Raw genomic sequence first — 14,670 nt, 5'->3', positions numbered from 1 at the left:
TGAAACCCCGTCTCTACTAAAAATACAAAAATTAGCCAGGTGTGGTGGCGGGCGGCTAGTCCCAGCTACTTGGGAGGCTGAGGCAGGAGAATTGCTTGAACCTGGGAGGCGGAGGTTGCAGTGAGCTGAGATCGCGCCACTGCACTTCAGCCTGGGTGACAGAGCGAGACTCTGTCTCAAAAAAAAAAAAAAAGAAAGAAAATGCAAAACTCTAGTGTGACCAAAAGATGCTCTTTTACAATTAATGGTCAGTGTAATAATAATAAATTTGCAGTTCTGCTGAGACTGCCTAAAGATGGAGGGACTTGAGTTTTAACAAGTTCTTTAGCATCGTAAATTGAATTCTGAGATTTGAGAGTTTTCTCTTGGTGTAGTTCTTTTTAAAATAAAATAGCTTCAAGAAGGCTACTCTCTGTTATTTTGTTTTTTGAGACAGGGTCTCTGTTGCCCAGGCTGGAGTGCAGTGGCACGATCATGGCTCACTGCAACCATGACCTCCTGAGTTCAAGCCATCCTCCCACCTCAGTCTCCCCAGTCAGTGGCTGGGACTACAGGTGTGCACCACTACGTCCAGCTAATTAAAAAAAGTTTTTTTATAGTGATGGGGGTCTCACTATGTTGCTCAGCCTGGCCTTGCACTCCCAGCCTCAAAAAATCCTCCCACCTTAGCCTCCCAAAGTGCTGGGATTACAGGCGGGAGCCACCATGCCTGGCGTGGATTAGATTAATTCTTGTAAAATATTTAAGGCACATACACAAGGCTGTTAAATGTTACAAGTTATTGAAGGCACTGTAGCATTGAGTGAAATAAATTGCTTGATTAATACGTGTATATAAAAAGCAAGTCAACTCTTTTTTTCATGTCAGACAGGTAAGGTGCTGATGTAACAAGGTTTGAGGTTGCCATATCTCACGCATGCATGTGAACACCCAGTCATCATGCTTATGAACTACGGAAGGGTCAACTCTTTTTCTTTTTTTTTTTGAGACAGGGTTTCTCTGTGTCGCCCAGGCTGGAGTGTGCGCCAACACGCCCTGCTAATTTTTTTCTTTGAGATGGAGTCTCGCCCTGTCGCCCAGCCTGGAGTGCAATGGTGCGATCTTAGCTCGCTGCAACATCTGCCTCCTGGGTTCAAGCTGATTCTCCTGCCTCAGCCTCCCAAGCAGCTGGGATTACAGATGTGCGCCACCATGTCCTGCTAATTTTTTGTATCTTTAGTAGACACGGGGTTTACCATGTTGGCCAGGCTGGTCTCGAACTCCTGACCTCGTGATCCATCCACCTCAGCCTCCCAAAGTACTGGGATTACAGGCGTGAGCTGCCGTGCCCGGCCAAACTCTTTTTAATTAATTTTTTTTTTTTAGAGACAAAGCGCGACCACAGCTCAATGCAGCCTTGAACTCCTGGGCTCAGTCAGTCTTCCCACCTCACCCTCCTGAGTAGCTGGCTGGGATTGCAGGTGCAAGTACACAATCCACCACAAAATAGTTATGCATAAACTGTTTTTCTAATAACTTGTGTTAGCCACTTTATGTAAGCTGCATACCATGTCTTACCATCTTCTGGATTTAAGCTCTGCTTGGCTTTGTGTTAATGTGGAAAGTCAATTTTTTCTTTAATTTTATAGAGGCAGGGTCTTGCTCTGTTACCCATGCTCTAGTGCAGTAGTGCTGTGATAGCTCGTTAAAATCACAGACTCCTGGGCTCAAGCCATCCTCCCACAGCAGCCCAAGTAGCTAAGACTATAGGCACACAGTGCCACACCCAGCTAATTTTTATTGTTGTAGTTGTAGAGACAGGGTCTTGCTATGTTGCCCAAGCTGGTCTTGAGCTCCTGGTTTCAAGTGGTCCTCCTGACTCAGCCTCCCAAAGTCCTGAGATTACAGGCATGAGCCACTGCACCAGCCAAAAGTTAATTTTGAGGTGTTTACATTGAGGGCCCATCCTATAGAAGGTGGATATATCAGCCATTTTCTCAACAAGGGCACTGTTGGCATTTGGGCAGTGTAGTTCTTTGTTGGCGATAGAGGTTGAATATCGCTTATCTTAAATGCTTGAGACTAGACATGTTTCTCATTTCAGATTTTGGAAAATTCTTGTACTTACCAATATGCGCCAATGAGTATTCTTTTGAGTGTCATGTTTGTGCTCAAAACGTTTTGGATTTTGGAGTCTTTCGAACTTTGGATTTTCAAATTTGGGATGCCCAGCCTGTATTGTCCCCTTGTAAGATGTGGTTTTTTTTTTTTTTTTTTTTAATTAAAAAAATTTTTTTGAGACACTCTTGCTCTGTTGCCCAGGTTGGAGTGCAGTGGTGCAATCATGGCTCACTGTAGCCTCAACCTCTCAGGCTTAAGTGATCCTCCTACCTCAGCCTTCTAAGTAGCCAGGGCTACAGGTGCATGCCACCATGCCCTGCTTGCTTGTTTATGTATTTATTTGTTGAGATGGTCTCACTGTTCCCCAGATGGGTCTCAAACTCCAGGTTCAAGTGATCCTCCTGCCTCAGCCTCCCAAAATGCTGGCATTACAGGCGTGAGCCCTGCACCTGGCCTCTTGCAAGATGTTTAATTTCATCCTTAATTCTTACTGAATGCCAGTAACTCTTCTGACACCTAAACATTTCAAAATGCTTTTGGAGATACTACTGCTCTTCAGTTTTTTTTTTCCATAGATGCCTTCTTGAGGTTCAGATTTCTCATTAGGTTTATTTTGTTCACTTTAGATTTACTTATTCTTGGTATAAATCACAAGACACTTAAAATTATTTTAGTTTTACAATGGCACATGTAACAGAAGACTACATGGGGGAAAGGAAATAACGTGTTTCACTGATTCTAAAACAAAATTTCCATACTTTAAAATCTCTAAAATTGGCATACACTGTATTATTGAAAAAAATGCTGCCAAATAATCTAGTAGTAATATATAAAATAATCATGTCATTCTCACGAAAGCAAACCAACCTGAAATAAGATTATGGAAAATAAGCACTATGATGGGTAGTGAAGGCAGAAGGAATTTCCCAAACTTTGACTATATCTCGTTTTCCTTTAAAAACAAAAAACGAAAAAACCAGCTGGATGCTGTGGCTCACACCTGTAATCCCAGCACTTTGGGAGGCTGAGGTGGGAGGACTGCTTGAGCTCAGGAGTTTGAGACCAGCCTGGGCAATATAGCAAGACCCCATCTGTACTAAAAATAAAAAATAAAAACAAAGTCCTTGTAGGCCGGGCGTGGTGGCTCACGCCTGTAATCCCAGCACTTTGGGAGGCCGAGGCACGTGGATCACCTGAGGTCAGGAGTTCAAGACCAGCCTGGCCAAGATGGTGAAACCCTGTTTCCACTAAAAATGTAAAAATTAGCCGGGCGTGGTGGCAGGCGCCTATAATCCCAGCTACTTGGGAGGCTGAGGCAGAGAATTGCTTGAACCCGGGGGGCGGAGGTTGCAGTGAGCCGAGATCATGCCACTGCACTCCAGCCTGGGCAACAGAGCAAGACTCCGTCTGAAAAAACTAACAAAAAGAGTTATTGCAATTTCTTATTTTTTATTTTTTTGGTAGAGTCAGTGTCTTGCCCTGTCATCCAGGCTGCAGGACAATGGCCTGATCATAGCTCACTTGGGCTCAGACAGTCCTCCCCCTTCAGCCTCTCTAGTAGCTAGGGCTAAAGGCATTTGCCACTGCACCTTGCTAATTAAAAAAAAAAAAAAAGTAGAGATGGGGTTATTCTATGTTGCCTAGGCTGGTCTTGAACTCCTGGTCCCAAGCCATCCTCCCTTCTTGGCCTCCCAAAGTGCTGGGATTAGAGGTGCGTGCTACTGTGTCTGGCCTGCTGTTTCTTGAGTACATTCGCTTCTCTTTTCCTTACATGTTCATGGCTTTCCTGTGACCTTATCTTTCCTTTCTTGGTATTTCCCATCATCAAGAGTAACTTCTAAAAATGTTCATTTGATCATTTTGTCTGTTATTAGGCAAAACAGGCCTAAAACAAATCCAAGATAACAGCGGCTTAACAGAGTAAAAATGTATTTCTTCCTCAAATAATTTTCATTGAGGATGTTTCATTGAGGATCCTGTGCAATAATTCAAGAAGTCTGCCTTCATCTGTCATCTCATGACATCATCCTCCTCTAGGTCTTGGGGGTTTATTCATCGGGCAGATAGTGAAAAACAGAGAATCATGAGTGAGGTTTTATGAGCTAGGTCTGAAAGTGCCACATACCATATTTGCTGTATACTTTGTGGGTTAGGAACTAAGTCTTACAGCCAAACCAATGCAAGAGAAGCTGAGAAATGTATTCTAATTCTTTAGCTGGGAAGAGGAAACAGTTTGGTGAGCATCTAGCCCATCTCTGCATCTCCCTGTTTACTAAAACAGACCCAAACCAATCAAAATAGCTTCCCAGATCATCTTTGTGATAAGATTCAAAATTCTGAAATGGATTCTCCATGTGCTAGACAGGAAATCCACAATTTGGGTCCCACTTACCTCTAGAAGATATTTCATCTCTGCTGGGCAAGCGTGTTGGGGACAGTTCCCAAGTCCACCTGCAGGTTCAGTAATTCACTAGGAGAAAAGCCCAGGGCTGATTTTCTTTTTTTTTTTTTAAATAGCAGAGGATACAGGCCCAGTGCTGTGGCTGATGCCTGTAATCCCAGCATGTCAGGAGACCGTGGCGGGCAGATCAGTTGAGGCCAGGCGTTCCAAGACCAGCCTGGCCAACATGGTGAAACCCTGTCTCTAATAAAAATACAAAAAATTAGACGTAGTGGCATATGCCTGTGGTCCCAGCTACTCCGGAAGCTGAGGCAGGAGGATCGCTTGAGCCTGGGAGGTAGAGGCTGCAGTGAGCCCAGCTCAGGCCACTGCACTCCATCCTGGGCGACAGAGTGAGACCCCATCTCAAAAAAATAAAATACAATAAAAAGTGTTTTTCTGTAGCAAAGTATACAAAGCAAAATCAGCAAGGGGAGATGGTGAATGGGGTGAATCCGGGAGGAAACCAGGCTCATGCTCCCAAGTGTCCTCTCCCAGTGGAGTCACACAGGACACAATTCCTCCAGCATGGAGTTGCGACAGCACATGTATGTGAAATGTTGCCTAGCAGGGAAGCTTTTGCTAGAAACTCAGTGCCTATTGTTATTATTGGTGGGGCCTGTTCCTGTAGGCACCCTCTGCCTACCACATATTAAAATTTTAGGCTCCTAGACAGAAAGCTGGTATTCATCTAGATAGAAAGCCGGTGTTCATCATAAACCACATTTGGTTTGTGCAGTTTATGCAGAGTGAGTCACTCTTAGTAGCCCTGGGGATGGTGAGAACTCTTCTGAAAGTTATCAGAGACCAGCCAAGGGCCAACTGTGCAAGCCTTTCTAAGGACAGCAGGCTCAGGCCATCTATGTTATCTCTTTTCTACAGTGAGTGAGGTGAATGGCTTCCATAGGTTGGGATTTTGCATAGAGAGTCTTGGAATATGCAAAGCTACTGGCATAATATTTTTTGGTTTTGAGAGTAATTTTCTTTTTTTTTTTTTTTTTTGAGACAGTGTCTTGCCCTGTCGCCCAGGCTGGAGTGCAGTGGCGCGATCTTGGCTCACTGCAAGCTCCGCCTCCCGGGTTCACGCCATTCTCCTGCCTCAGCCTCCTGAGTAGCTGGGACTACAGGTGCCCGCCACCACGCCCGGCTAATTTTTTTTTATATTTTTAGTAGAGACGGGGTTTCACCATGTTAGCCAGGATGGTCCCTATCTCCTGACCTCGTGATCCACCCGCCTCGGCCTCCCAAAGTGCTGGGATTACAGGCGTGAGCCACCACGGCGACCAATTTTCTACTTTGAAAAAAAACTTCAGTTCCTTTCTCAACTATTTTATGTAACTTTTCAAAAGAGTTATTCTTATTAGATACTTTGTATATATAAGAACATAATCTAAATAGACCACTGTTACGTGACTGTTTTTTTCCCCTCAATAGATAATTTCTATTATTTATGGGTCCTTTTTTTAGTTATTACATGGTTTGCCACTTTATGATTTACTTAATCAGTGCCCTTTTGATGGATATTTAGGCTTTCAGTTGATAGTTTTTAAAGAATTGGTCATTGCCTGGAGAAAAAGTAATGAATTAAAAGGTGACTCCTAAGTATTCAGTGCAGAGGTATAATGCAGATGGTTTAGGGGCCTAAAACTCTTCTGTGAGAGTGGAGATGCTTATTGATACCAAGAATTGGTATTAAAACAATTATTTAGACTTGTACAAATCGATTTTGAAAGGATTTTTGCTTGTTTTAGACTTAACCTCTAAGCCAGGCGTGGTGACTCAAGCCTGTAATCCCAGCACTTTGGGAGCCTGAGGTGGGCAGATCACGAGGTCAGGAGTTCAAGACCAGCCTGGCCAACATGATGAAACCCCATCTCTACTAAAAATAAAAAAAAATTAGCTGGGCGTGTTGGCGCATGCCTGTAATCCCAGCTACTTAGGATCCCGAGGCAGGAGAATCGCTTGAACCTGGGAGGGGGAGGTTACAGTGAGCCAAGGTCATGCCACTGCACTCCAGCCTAGGTGACAGAGCGAGTCTGAAAAACAAACAAAAAACCTCTACTGCTCAGTATCTTCAAAATTATGCTACTTACTATCTGAAAGTTAAACTATTCCTTATCTGTAAAGTTGGGGTAATAATATCACCCTTGAGTTGTGAGGATTAAAGAAACATGTAAAGTGCTTAGACCAATTCTACTTAGTGTTTATTATACTTGCATAAGTTATTCTATTATGTACACAATAGTTATAACTAAGATTTTAATAAGTGAACCAACCTTTTGGAACTGCCCCATAAATCTAGAGTCTTTGCCTCTTGGAGAAGTAGTTAATATTAGTAAGTGTATAATCAGCCTTCCATAGAAGTTTTGCTCTTGTCGCCCAGGCTGGAGTGCAGTGGCAGGATCTCGGCTCACTGCAACATCCACCTCCTGGGTTCAAGCTATTCTCCTGCCTCAGCCTCCTGAGTAGCTGGGATTACAGGTGCATGCCACCATGCCTGGCCAATTTTTGTACTTTTAGTAGAGATGGGGTTTTGCCATATTGACCAGGCTGGTCTTGAACTCCTGACCTCAGGTGATCCATCAGCCTCGGCCTCCCAAAGTGCTGGGATTACAGGTGTGAGCCACGGCGCCAGTCTGTTGTAGAACATTTTCATAATTGCAGAAAGAGAGTGAAAAAAAGACAAGGCTCAGATTGACCTCTTTTAGGTCAGAATGCTACTTGGGAAATAAATAATTTTCAAGGTCAAACTTGGTTATCAGTTGGTGTAAGTATTCTGTATTTAGTATTTAGTATTTTTTTAGTATTGGAAGTTGGCAGTTCAATAAACTGATAGCCTTGGGTCTTGCCTACTTGTCTTCTTAAGGTGCCTGATATTTAAATTTAGAGCAAGGTAGCTGGTAGAACATTGCTGGCATCAGTGCTGTGGGAAACCAAACTGCCTTTAGATCGATGTCTTTGCAGCCTGGCATGTGGCACATTCTTGTAGGTCCAGCTACTTGGGAGGCTCAGGTGGGAGGATCACTTGAGTCCAGGAGTGTTTGAGGTTGGCAGTGAGGTGTGGTCACACCACTAGACTCCAGCCTGGATAACAGAGCAAGACCCCTTCTGTTAAAGGAAAAAACAAACGAGCAAACAGATGTCTTTGGTCCAGTTGGAAGGAGTTAAGGGGAGAAAAAGAAGTAGGTGTGAGGGGCATTCCTTGTCCTCAAAGAAGAGATTGCGTCAAAGTACAGTATCCTTTTCTTAAATATTTCTTTTTTTTTTTTTTTTTTTTTGAGACGGAGTCTCGTTCTGTCTTCCAGGCTGGAGTGCAGTGGCGTGATCTCGGCTCACTGCAAGCTCTGCTTCACGGGTTCATGCCATTCTCCTGCCTCAGCCTCCTGAGTAGCTGGGACTGCAGATGCCTGCCACCACACTCAGCTAATTTTTGTATTTTTAGTAGAGACAAGGTTTCACCATGTTGGCTAGGCTGGTCTCGAACTTCTGACCTTAGGTGATCCTCCTTCCTTGGCCTCCCAAAGTGCTGGGATTACAGGCGTGAGCCACCGTTCCCGGCTTCTTAAATATTTCTAATACCTGTTAGCAAGGAATAACCTGACACTGCTCCTTAGGTCAGTGGTTCTCAGGAATTGACTGGGGAGTTTATTTATTTTATTTATTTTTTTTGGAGATGGAGTCTCGCTCTATCGCTCAGACTGGAGTACAGTGGCGTGATCTCGGCTCCCTGTAACCTCTGCTTCCCGGGTTCAAGCAATTCCCCTGCCTCAGCCTCCCGAGTATCTGGGACTACAGGTGCACACTGTCACGCCCGGCTAATTTTTTGTATTTTAGCAGAGACAGGGTTTCACCGTATTGCCCAGGCTGGTCTTGAACTCCTGGGCTCAGGAAGTCCACCCGCCTCAGCCTCCCAAAGTGGTAGGATTACAGGCGTGAGCCACCGCGCTCAGCCTGACTGGGGAGTTTAAAATAGACAGCCTGTACTCCTTTTCTCTAGCAATGTTGACTCTCTTGGTCTTGGGTGGTGCTTAGGAATCAGCATTTTTTAAATTTATTTATTTAGAGACCAAGTCTAGCTCTGTCACCCAGGCTGGAGCGCAGTGGTGTGCTCTCGGCTCACTGCAACCTCCACCTCCTGGGTTTAAGCGATTCTCCTGCCTCAGCCTCCCAAGTAGCTGGGGCTACAGGTGCCTGCCACCACGCCCGGCTGATTTTTTTTGTATTTTTTGTTTTGTTTTGTTTGTTTTATGTTTTTTTGAGATGGAGTCTCACTCTGTCGCCCAGGCTGGAGTGCAGTGGTGCGACCTCGGCTCACTGCAAGCTCCACCTCCTGGGTTCACGCCATTCTCCTGCCTCAGCCTCCCGAATAGCTGGGACTACAGGCACCTGCCTCCACGCCTGGGTAATTTTTTTGTATTTTTGTAAAGACAGGGTTTCACTGTGTTAGCCAGGATGGTTTCGATCTCCTGACCTTGTGATCCACCCTCCTTGGCCTCCCAAAGTGCTGGGATTACAGGTGTGAGCCACCGCGCCCCGCCTTTTAATTTTTTGTATTTTTAGTAGAGACGGAATCTCACCATGTTAGTGAGGATGATTTCGATCTCCCGACCTCAAGTGATCCGCCTGCCTCGGCCTCCCAAAGTGCTGGGATTACAGGCATGAGCTACTGCGCCTGGCCTATTTATTTCTTTATTGAGGCAGAGTCTTGCTCTGTTGCCCAGGCTGGCGTGCATTGGTGCGATCTCAGCTCACTGCAACCCTCCACCTCCTGCGTTTAAGCGATTCTCTGAGTAGCTGGGATTACAGGTGTCTACCGCCATGCCTGGCTAGGTTTTTGTATTTTTAGTAGAGATGGGGTTTTGCCATGTTGGCAAGGCTGGTTTTGAACTCCTGGCTTCAAGTGATTCACCCACCTCGGCCTCCTGAAGTGTTGGGATTATAGGCGTGAGCCGCCTTGCCCAGCCAGGAATCAGCATTTTAAATAGCCCTCTCTCCCCTTTCGAATTCTTACACACAGCTGCCTTAGTTGCATAGCGTTATAGTAAAGTCTGTATTTATTACATTAAGCCTCTTGGTCAATGTTTCCTTTTGTGTTTTCTATAATACCTAAAGTGAGTACATGGTGTATAGTTAGGGCTCAAATGTTTGAGTTGATAGGAATGCCAACTTTAGTAGATAATGTATATGTTAGTAACATGTTAATGTATTATTATATATGTTAATGTATTATTATATATAATATGATATATATATATATCACCCTAAGTGATCCCAGAAGGATATTCCTTCATGATAAAAGAAGGAATGAGAATAGTAAAATTTTCCAATTAAAAATGTTTTCTGGCCACATAGTTCATGGCTATAATCCCAACACCTTGGGTGGCTGAGGTGGGAGGATTACTTGAGCTCAGGAGTTCCAGACCAGCTTGGGCAACAAAGTGAGACCCGGTGTCTACAAAAAATAAAATAAGTAGCCAGGCATGGTGGCATGTGTCTGTAGTCTCAGCTACTTGGGAGGCTAAGACGGGAGGATCACTTGAGCCTAAGAGATCAAGGCTGCATCAGCCATGATCATGCCATTGCACTCCAGCCTGGGCGACAAGCTTGAAACTGTCTCTCCCACCCCTCCAAAATTTTTATTTCTATAGGTTATTGGGGGACAGGTGGTGTGGGTTACATGAGTAAGTTTTGTTTTTTTGTTTGTTTGTATTTTGTTGTGTTTTTTTTTGAGACAGAGTCTCCCTCTGTCACCTAGGCTGGAGTGCAATGGCAAGAGCTTGGCTCACTGCAACCTCCGCCTCCCAGGTTCAAGCGATTCTCCTGCCTCAGCCTCCCAAGTAGCTGGGATTATAGGTGTGTGCCACCACACCTGGCTAATTTTTGTAGTTTTAGTAGAGGTGGAGTTTCACCGTGTTGGTCAGGCTGGTCTCGAACTCCTGACCTCGTGATCCACCTGCCTCGGCCTCCCCAAGTGCTGGGATTACAGGCATGAGCCACTGCCCCCGGCGAGTAAGTTCTTTAGTGGTGATCTGTGAGAACTTGGTGAACCCATCACCTGAGCAGTATACACTGTACCCACTTTGTAGTCTTATTCCTCATCCCCTTCCCACACTTTCCTCCTAAATCCCCAAGGTCTATTGTGTCATTCTTATGCCTTTGCATCCTCATAGCTTAGCTCCCACTTATGAGTGAGAACATATGATGTTTGGTTTTCCATTCCTGATTGACTTTGCTTAGAATAATAGTCTCCAGTCTCATCCAGGTCGCTGCGAATGCCATTAATTCATTCCTTTTTATGGCTGAGTACTATTCCGTTGTGTATATATATACCACAGTTTGTTTATCCACTTGTTGATGGATGGGCATTTGGATTGGTTCCATGTTTTGCAATTGCGAATTGTGCTGCTGTAAACATGTGTGCAAGTATCTTTTTTGTATAATAATTTCTTTTCTTCTGGACAGATACCCAGTAGGTGGGATTGCTGGATCAAATGATAGTTCTACTTTTAGTTCTTTTTTTTTTTTTTTTTTGAGACAGAGTCTCACTACGTCACCCAGGCTGGAGTGCAGTGATGCGATCTCAGCTCGCTGCAGCCTCAGCCTCCCAGGCTCAACAATTCTCCTGCCTCAGCTTCCCGAGTAGCTGGTATTACAGGCACGAGCCACTATGCCTGGCTAATTTTTTGTATTTTTAGTAGAGGCAGGGTTTCACTGTGTTGGCCAGGGTGTCTCGAACTCATGACCTCAAGTTATCTGCCTTCTTTGGTCTCCCATAGTACTGGGATTACGTTGTGAGCCACTGTGCCTGGCCTGGTTTCACTGTGTTTTGTAATACAAATTGGACATTCAGGTTTGTTTGTGTTTTAGTTTATTTTTCTTAAAATGTTCTTTTTCTTTCTTTTTCTTTTTTTTTAAATTGAGACAAGAGTCTAGCTCTGTCACCCTGGCTGGAGTGAAATGGCATAATCTCGGCTCATTGCAACCTCCACGGCCTGAGTTCAAGCGATTCTCATGCCTTATCCTCCTGAGTAGGTGGGACTACAGGTGCTAGCTACCACACCTGGCTAATTTTTTCTGTATTTTTTAGTAGAGACAGGGTTTCACTATGTTGGCCAAGCTGGTCTCAAACTCCTGGCCTCAGGTGATCTGCCCGCCTCACCCTCCCAAAGTGCTGGGTTTACAGGTGTGAGTCACCGCGCCTGGCCTTTTCTTAAAATTTTCAATCATGCAATATATTTACATGGCTCAGAAATCAAAACCAAAAATAAAAGATGTAATCAGTGAATTTTTGTTCTGACTTCTATCTCTTCTCCTTTTTTCTCACCCATTTAGATAGCCCTTTTCTTTCTTTCTTTTTTTTTTTTTTTTTTTTTTGAGTTTTGCTGTTGTTGCCCAGGCTGGAGTACAATAGCATGATCTCCGCTCACTGCAACCCTCCGCCTCCTGGATTCAAGTGATTTTCCTGCCTCAGCCTCCTAAGTAGCTGGGATTACAAGCATGTGCCACTAGGTCCAGCTAATTTTGTATTTTTAGTAGTGATGGGGTTTCTCCATGTTGGCCAGGCTGGTCTCGAACTTCTGACCTCAGGTGAATGCCTGCCTTGGCCTCCCGAAGTGCTGGGATTACAGCCGTGGCCACCTTGCCCAGCCTAGATAGCCATTTTCATTGGCTTGTTTATTGTGAGTATTTTCACAAAAAAGCAACTATATATATGTGAGCATATATACAAACAAAAGGTAGTATGTATACAAGTGCTTAAACAAAAGACAGATGACTATATACACGGTCCAGGATGTTTATTCACCAATCACCTAGTCCTGGCCAGCCATCTTTCATGCTCTGACAAATACTGCTGCGGTAAATAATACTATCCATATCTTACACTTTTGGAGGTGTGTAGATTTCTGGACTTTTTTAGTGGGATTTTAAGTGAAAGCTCCTATGTAACTGCTATTGATCGAGACCTTATTTGGGATCATGCTATTCAAGAGTTCTGCAGCTTTTCACTTAGTGAGTTAGTGTCATGAGTATACTTTTGTTGACATTTAACAAACTATATACCACAGCTGCTCTGGTTCTGTTTAGATTGAATGTTCAATAGACAATTAGTAATATTGTATAGTGTTCTCTAGTGAAAATGCGAATGCCATTTTATAATCCTTTCCCCCCCCAGCTCTGCAGTAGGTAGTAGTTTATGTATGGCAAAACTATATTTTAATTGGATATTAAGCATATTGGGTGGGTGTCATATTGCATGTATGAAGATAATCTTTTTTTTTTCTTTTTTTTTTGAGATGGTGTCTTGCTCTGTTGCCCAGGCTAGAGTGCAATGGTTTGATCTCAGCCCACTGCAACCTCCGTCTCCCATGTTCAAGCGATTCTCCCTGCCTCAGCCTCCCTAGTAGCTGGGATTACAGGTGCCCGCCACCACACCTGGCTAGTTTTTGTATATTTAGTAGAGACAGGGTTTTGCCATGTTGGCCAGGCTGACCTTGAACTCCTGACCTCAGGTGATCCTCCCGTCTCGGCCTCCTAAAGTGCTGGGATTACAGGCGTGAGCCGGTGCGCCTGGCCTGAAGATAATCTTTACACTCATTTATTTTTGGGTGATTTGTAGTATTTTAGTATTAGGAAAAGTACTGAGAATGGCCTTGTACAATCTTTGTTCCCCTCAGTTGCTGTTTTACTTATTTTTTGTTTTTTAAGGGACGGGGTCTCACTGTATTGCACAGGCTGGCCTCAAACTCCTGGGCTCAGGCGATCTTTTTACCTGAGCTTCCTGAGTAGCAGGGACTACCAGTGCGTGCCACCTCACCCAGCCATTATTTTACTTTTTATTTCTTATATTTTAATTACAGAGACACTGTCTCACTATGTTGCTCAGTCTGGTCTTGAACTCTGGAGTTCAAGTGATATTCCTGCCTTGGCCTCCCAAAGTGCTAGGATTACAGGTGTGAACCACCATGCTTGGCTACTTTATATTATCATAACCATATTGTTGGTAAATTTTTTGATATCATTGTTCAGGTAACAGTTGACTTGTAGTATATTATTGTCAAATGTCAGTGACCTTTCATTTGCACTGTGCATCGTTTAATTGAGAAGTGCTGTGAGAAGACTAGGGAAACAAGGTAATTTGGCTGGGTACCGTGGCTCATGCCTATAATCCTAGCACTTTGGGAGGCCTAGGCAGAGGGATCGCTGAGCCCCAGAGTTTGAGACCAGCCTGGGAAACATGGCAAAACCCCATCTCTACAAAAAATACAAAAATTAGCCGTGTGGCAGCGGGCGCTTGTAGTCCTAGCTACTCAGGAAGCTGAGGTAGGAGGATCATCTGAGTCAGGGAGGCTGCGGTAAGTCGTGATTGTGCCACTGCCCTCCAGCCTGGGTGACAGAGACCCTGTCTCAAAAGGAAAATAAAGAGGTAATTTATTGCTTGGAAAGGATTTAGCATTTTTATTGTATGATTGCTTCTTTTTCCTTAGAATTATAGTTGTTTCCCATGTTGAAATATCAGTGGCATGATAATGACAAGTCCTCTGGAGTTTTGGAGGGATGTATTTATGTGTTTTTATTTTATTTTATTTTGAGACAGAGTCTTGCTCTGTCGCCTAGGCTGGAGTGCAGTGGTGGCGTAATCTCAGCTCACTTCAGCCTCCGCCTCCTGGGTTCAAGTGATTCTCCTGCCTCAGCCTCCTGAGTAGCCGGGATTACAGGTGTGCACCACCACACCCGGCCAATTTTTGTATTTTTAGTAGAGGTAGGGTTTCACCATGTTGGCCAGGCTGGTCTTGAACTCTTGACCTCAGGTGATCCACCCGCCTCAGCCTCCCAAAGTGCTGGGATTACAGGTGGGAGCCACCAGGCCCAGCAATATGTGTTTTTAATAATGAAGATTGGGAGATTTGTTGAAATGGTAGCCATTTTTGGTGTGTTTGTTTGTTTTTGTTTTTGTTTTGAGACGGAGTCTTGCTCTGTCGCCTAGGCTGCAGTGCAGTGGCGCGATCTCGGCTCACTGCAACCTCCGCCTCCCAGGTTCATGCCATTCTCCTGCCTCAGCCTCCCGAGCAGCTGGGACTACAGGCGCCCACCACCACGCCCAGCTACTTTTTTGTATTTTTAGTAGAGGT

The 14,670-nt window shown here is 44.4% G+C and overlaps 1 protein-coding gene and 1 non-coding gene across 30 annotated transcripts in view; one reads left to right on the top strand and one right to left on the bottom strand.

Moving 5' to 3' along the window:
• Nucleotides 1-14,670, top strand: part of CNOT1 (CCR4-NOT transcription complex subunit 1) — a 110,344-nt gene that overhangs the window by 10,317 nt on the left and 85,357 nt on the right. The window lies entirely within an intron of this gene.
• On the bottom strand, nt 862-962 carry LOC112205961 (small nucleolar RNA U13). The gene has a single exon (XR_002940093.1). It is a non-coding gene; the product is annotated as a small nucleolar RNA U13 (small nucleolar RNA).

The sequence above is a fragment of the Pan troglodytes genome, chromosome 18, assembly GCF_028858775.2.
Source record: "Pan troglodytes isolate AG18354 chromosome 18, NHGRI_mPanTro3-v2.0_pri, whole genome shotgun sequence".
Taxonomy (NCBI): domain Eukaryota; kingdom Metazoa; phylum Chordata; class Mammalia; order Primates; family Hominidae; genus Pan; species Pan troglodytes.
Note: the sequence above shows the minus strand (reverse complement) of the source record. Positions and strands in the feature narration are given on the sequence as shown.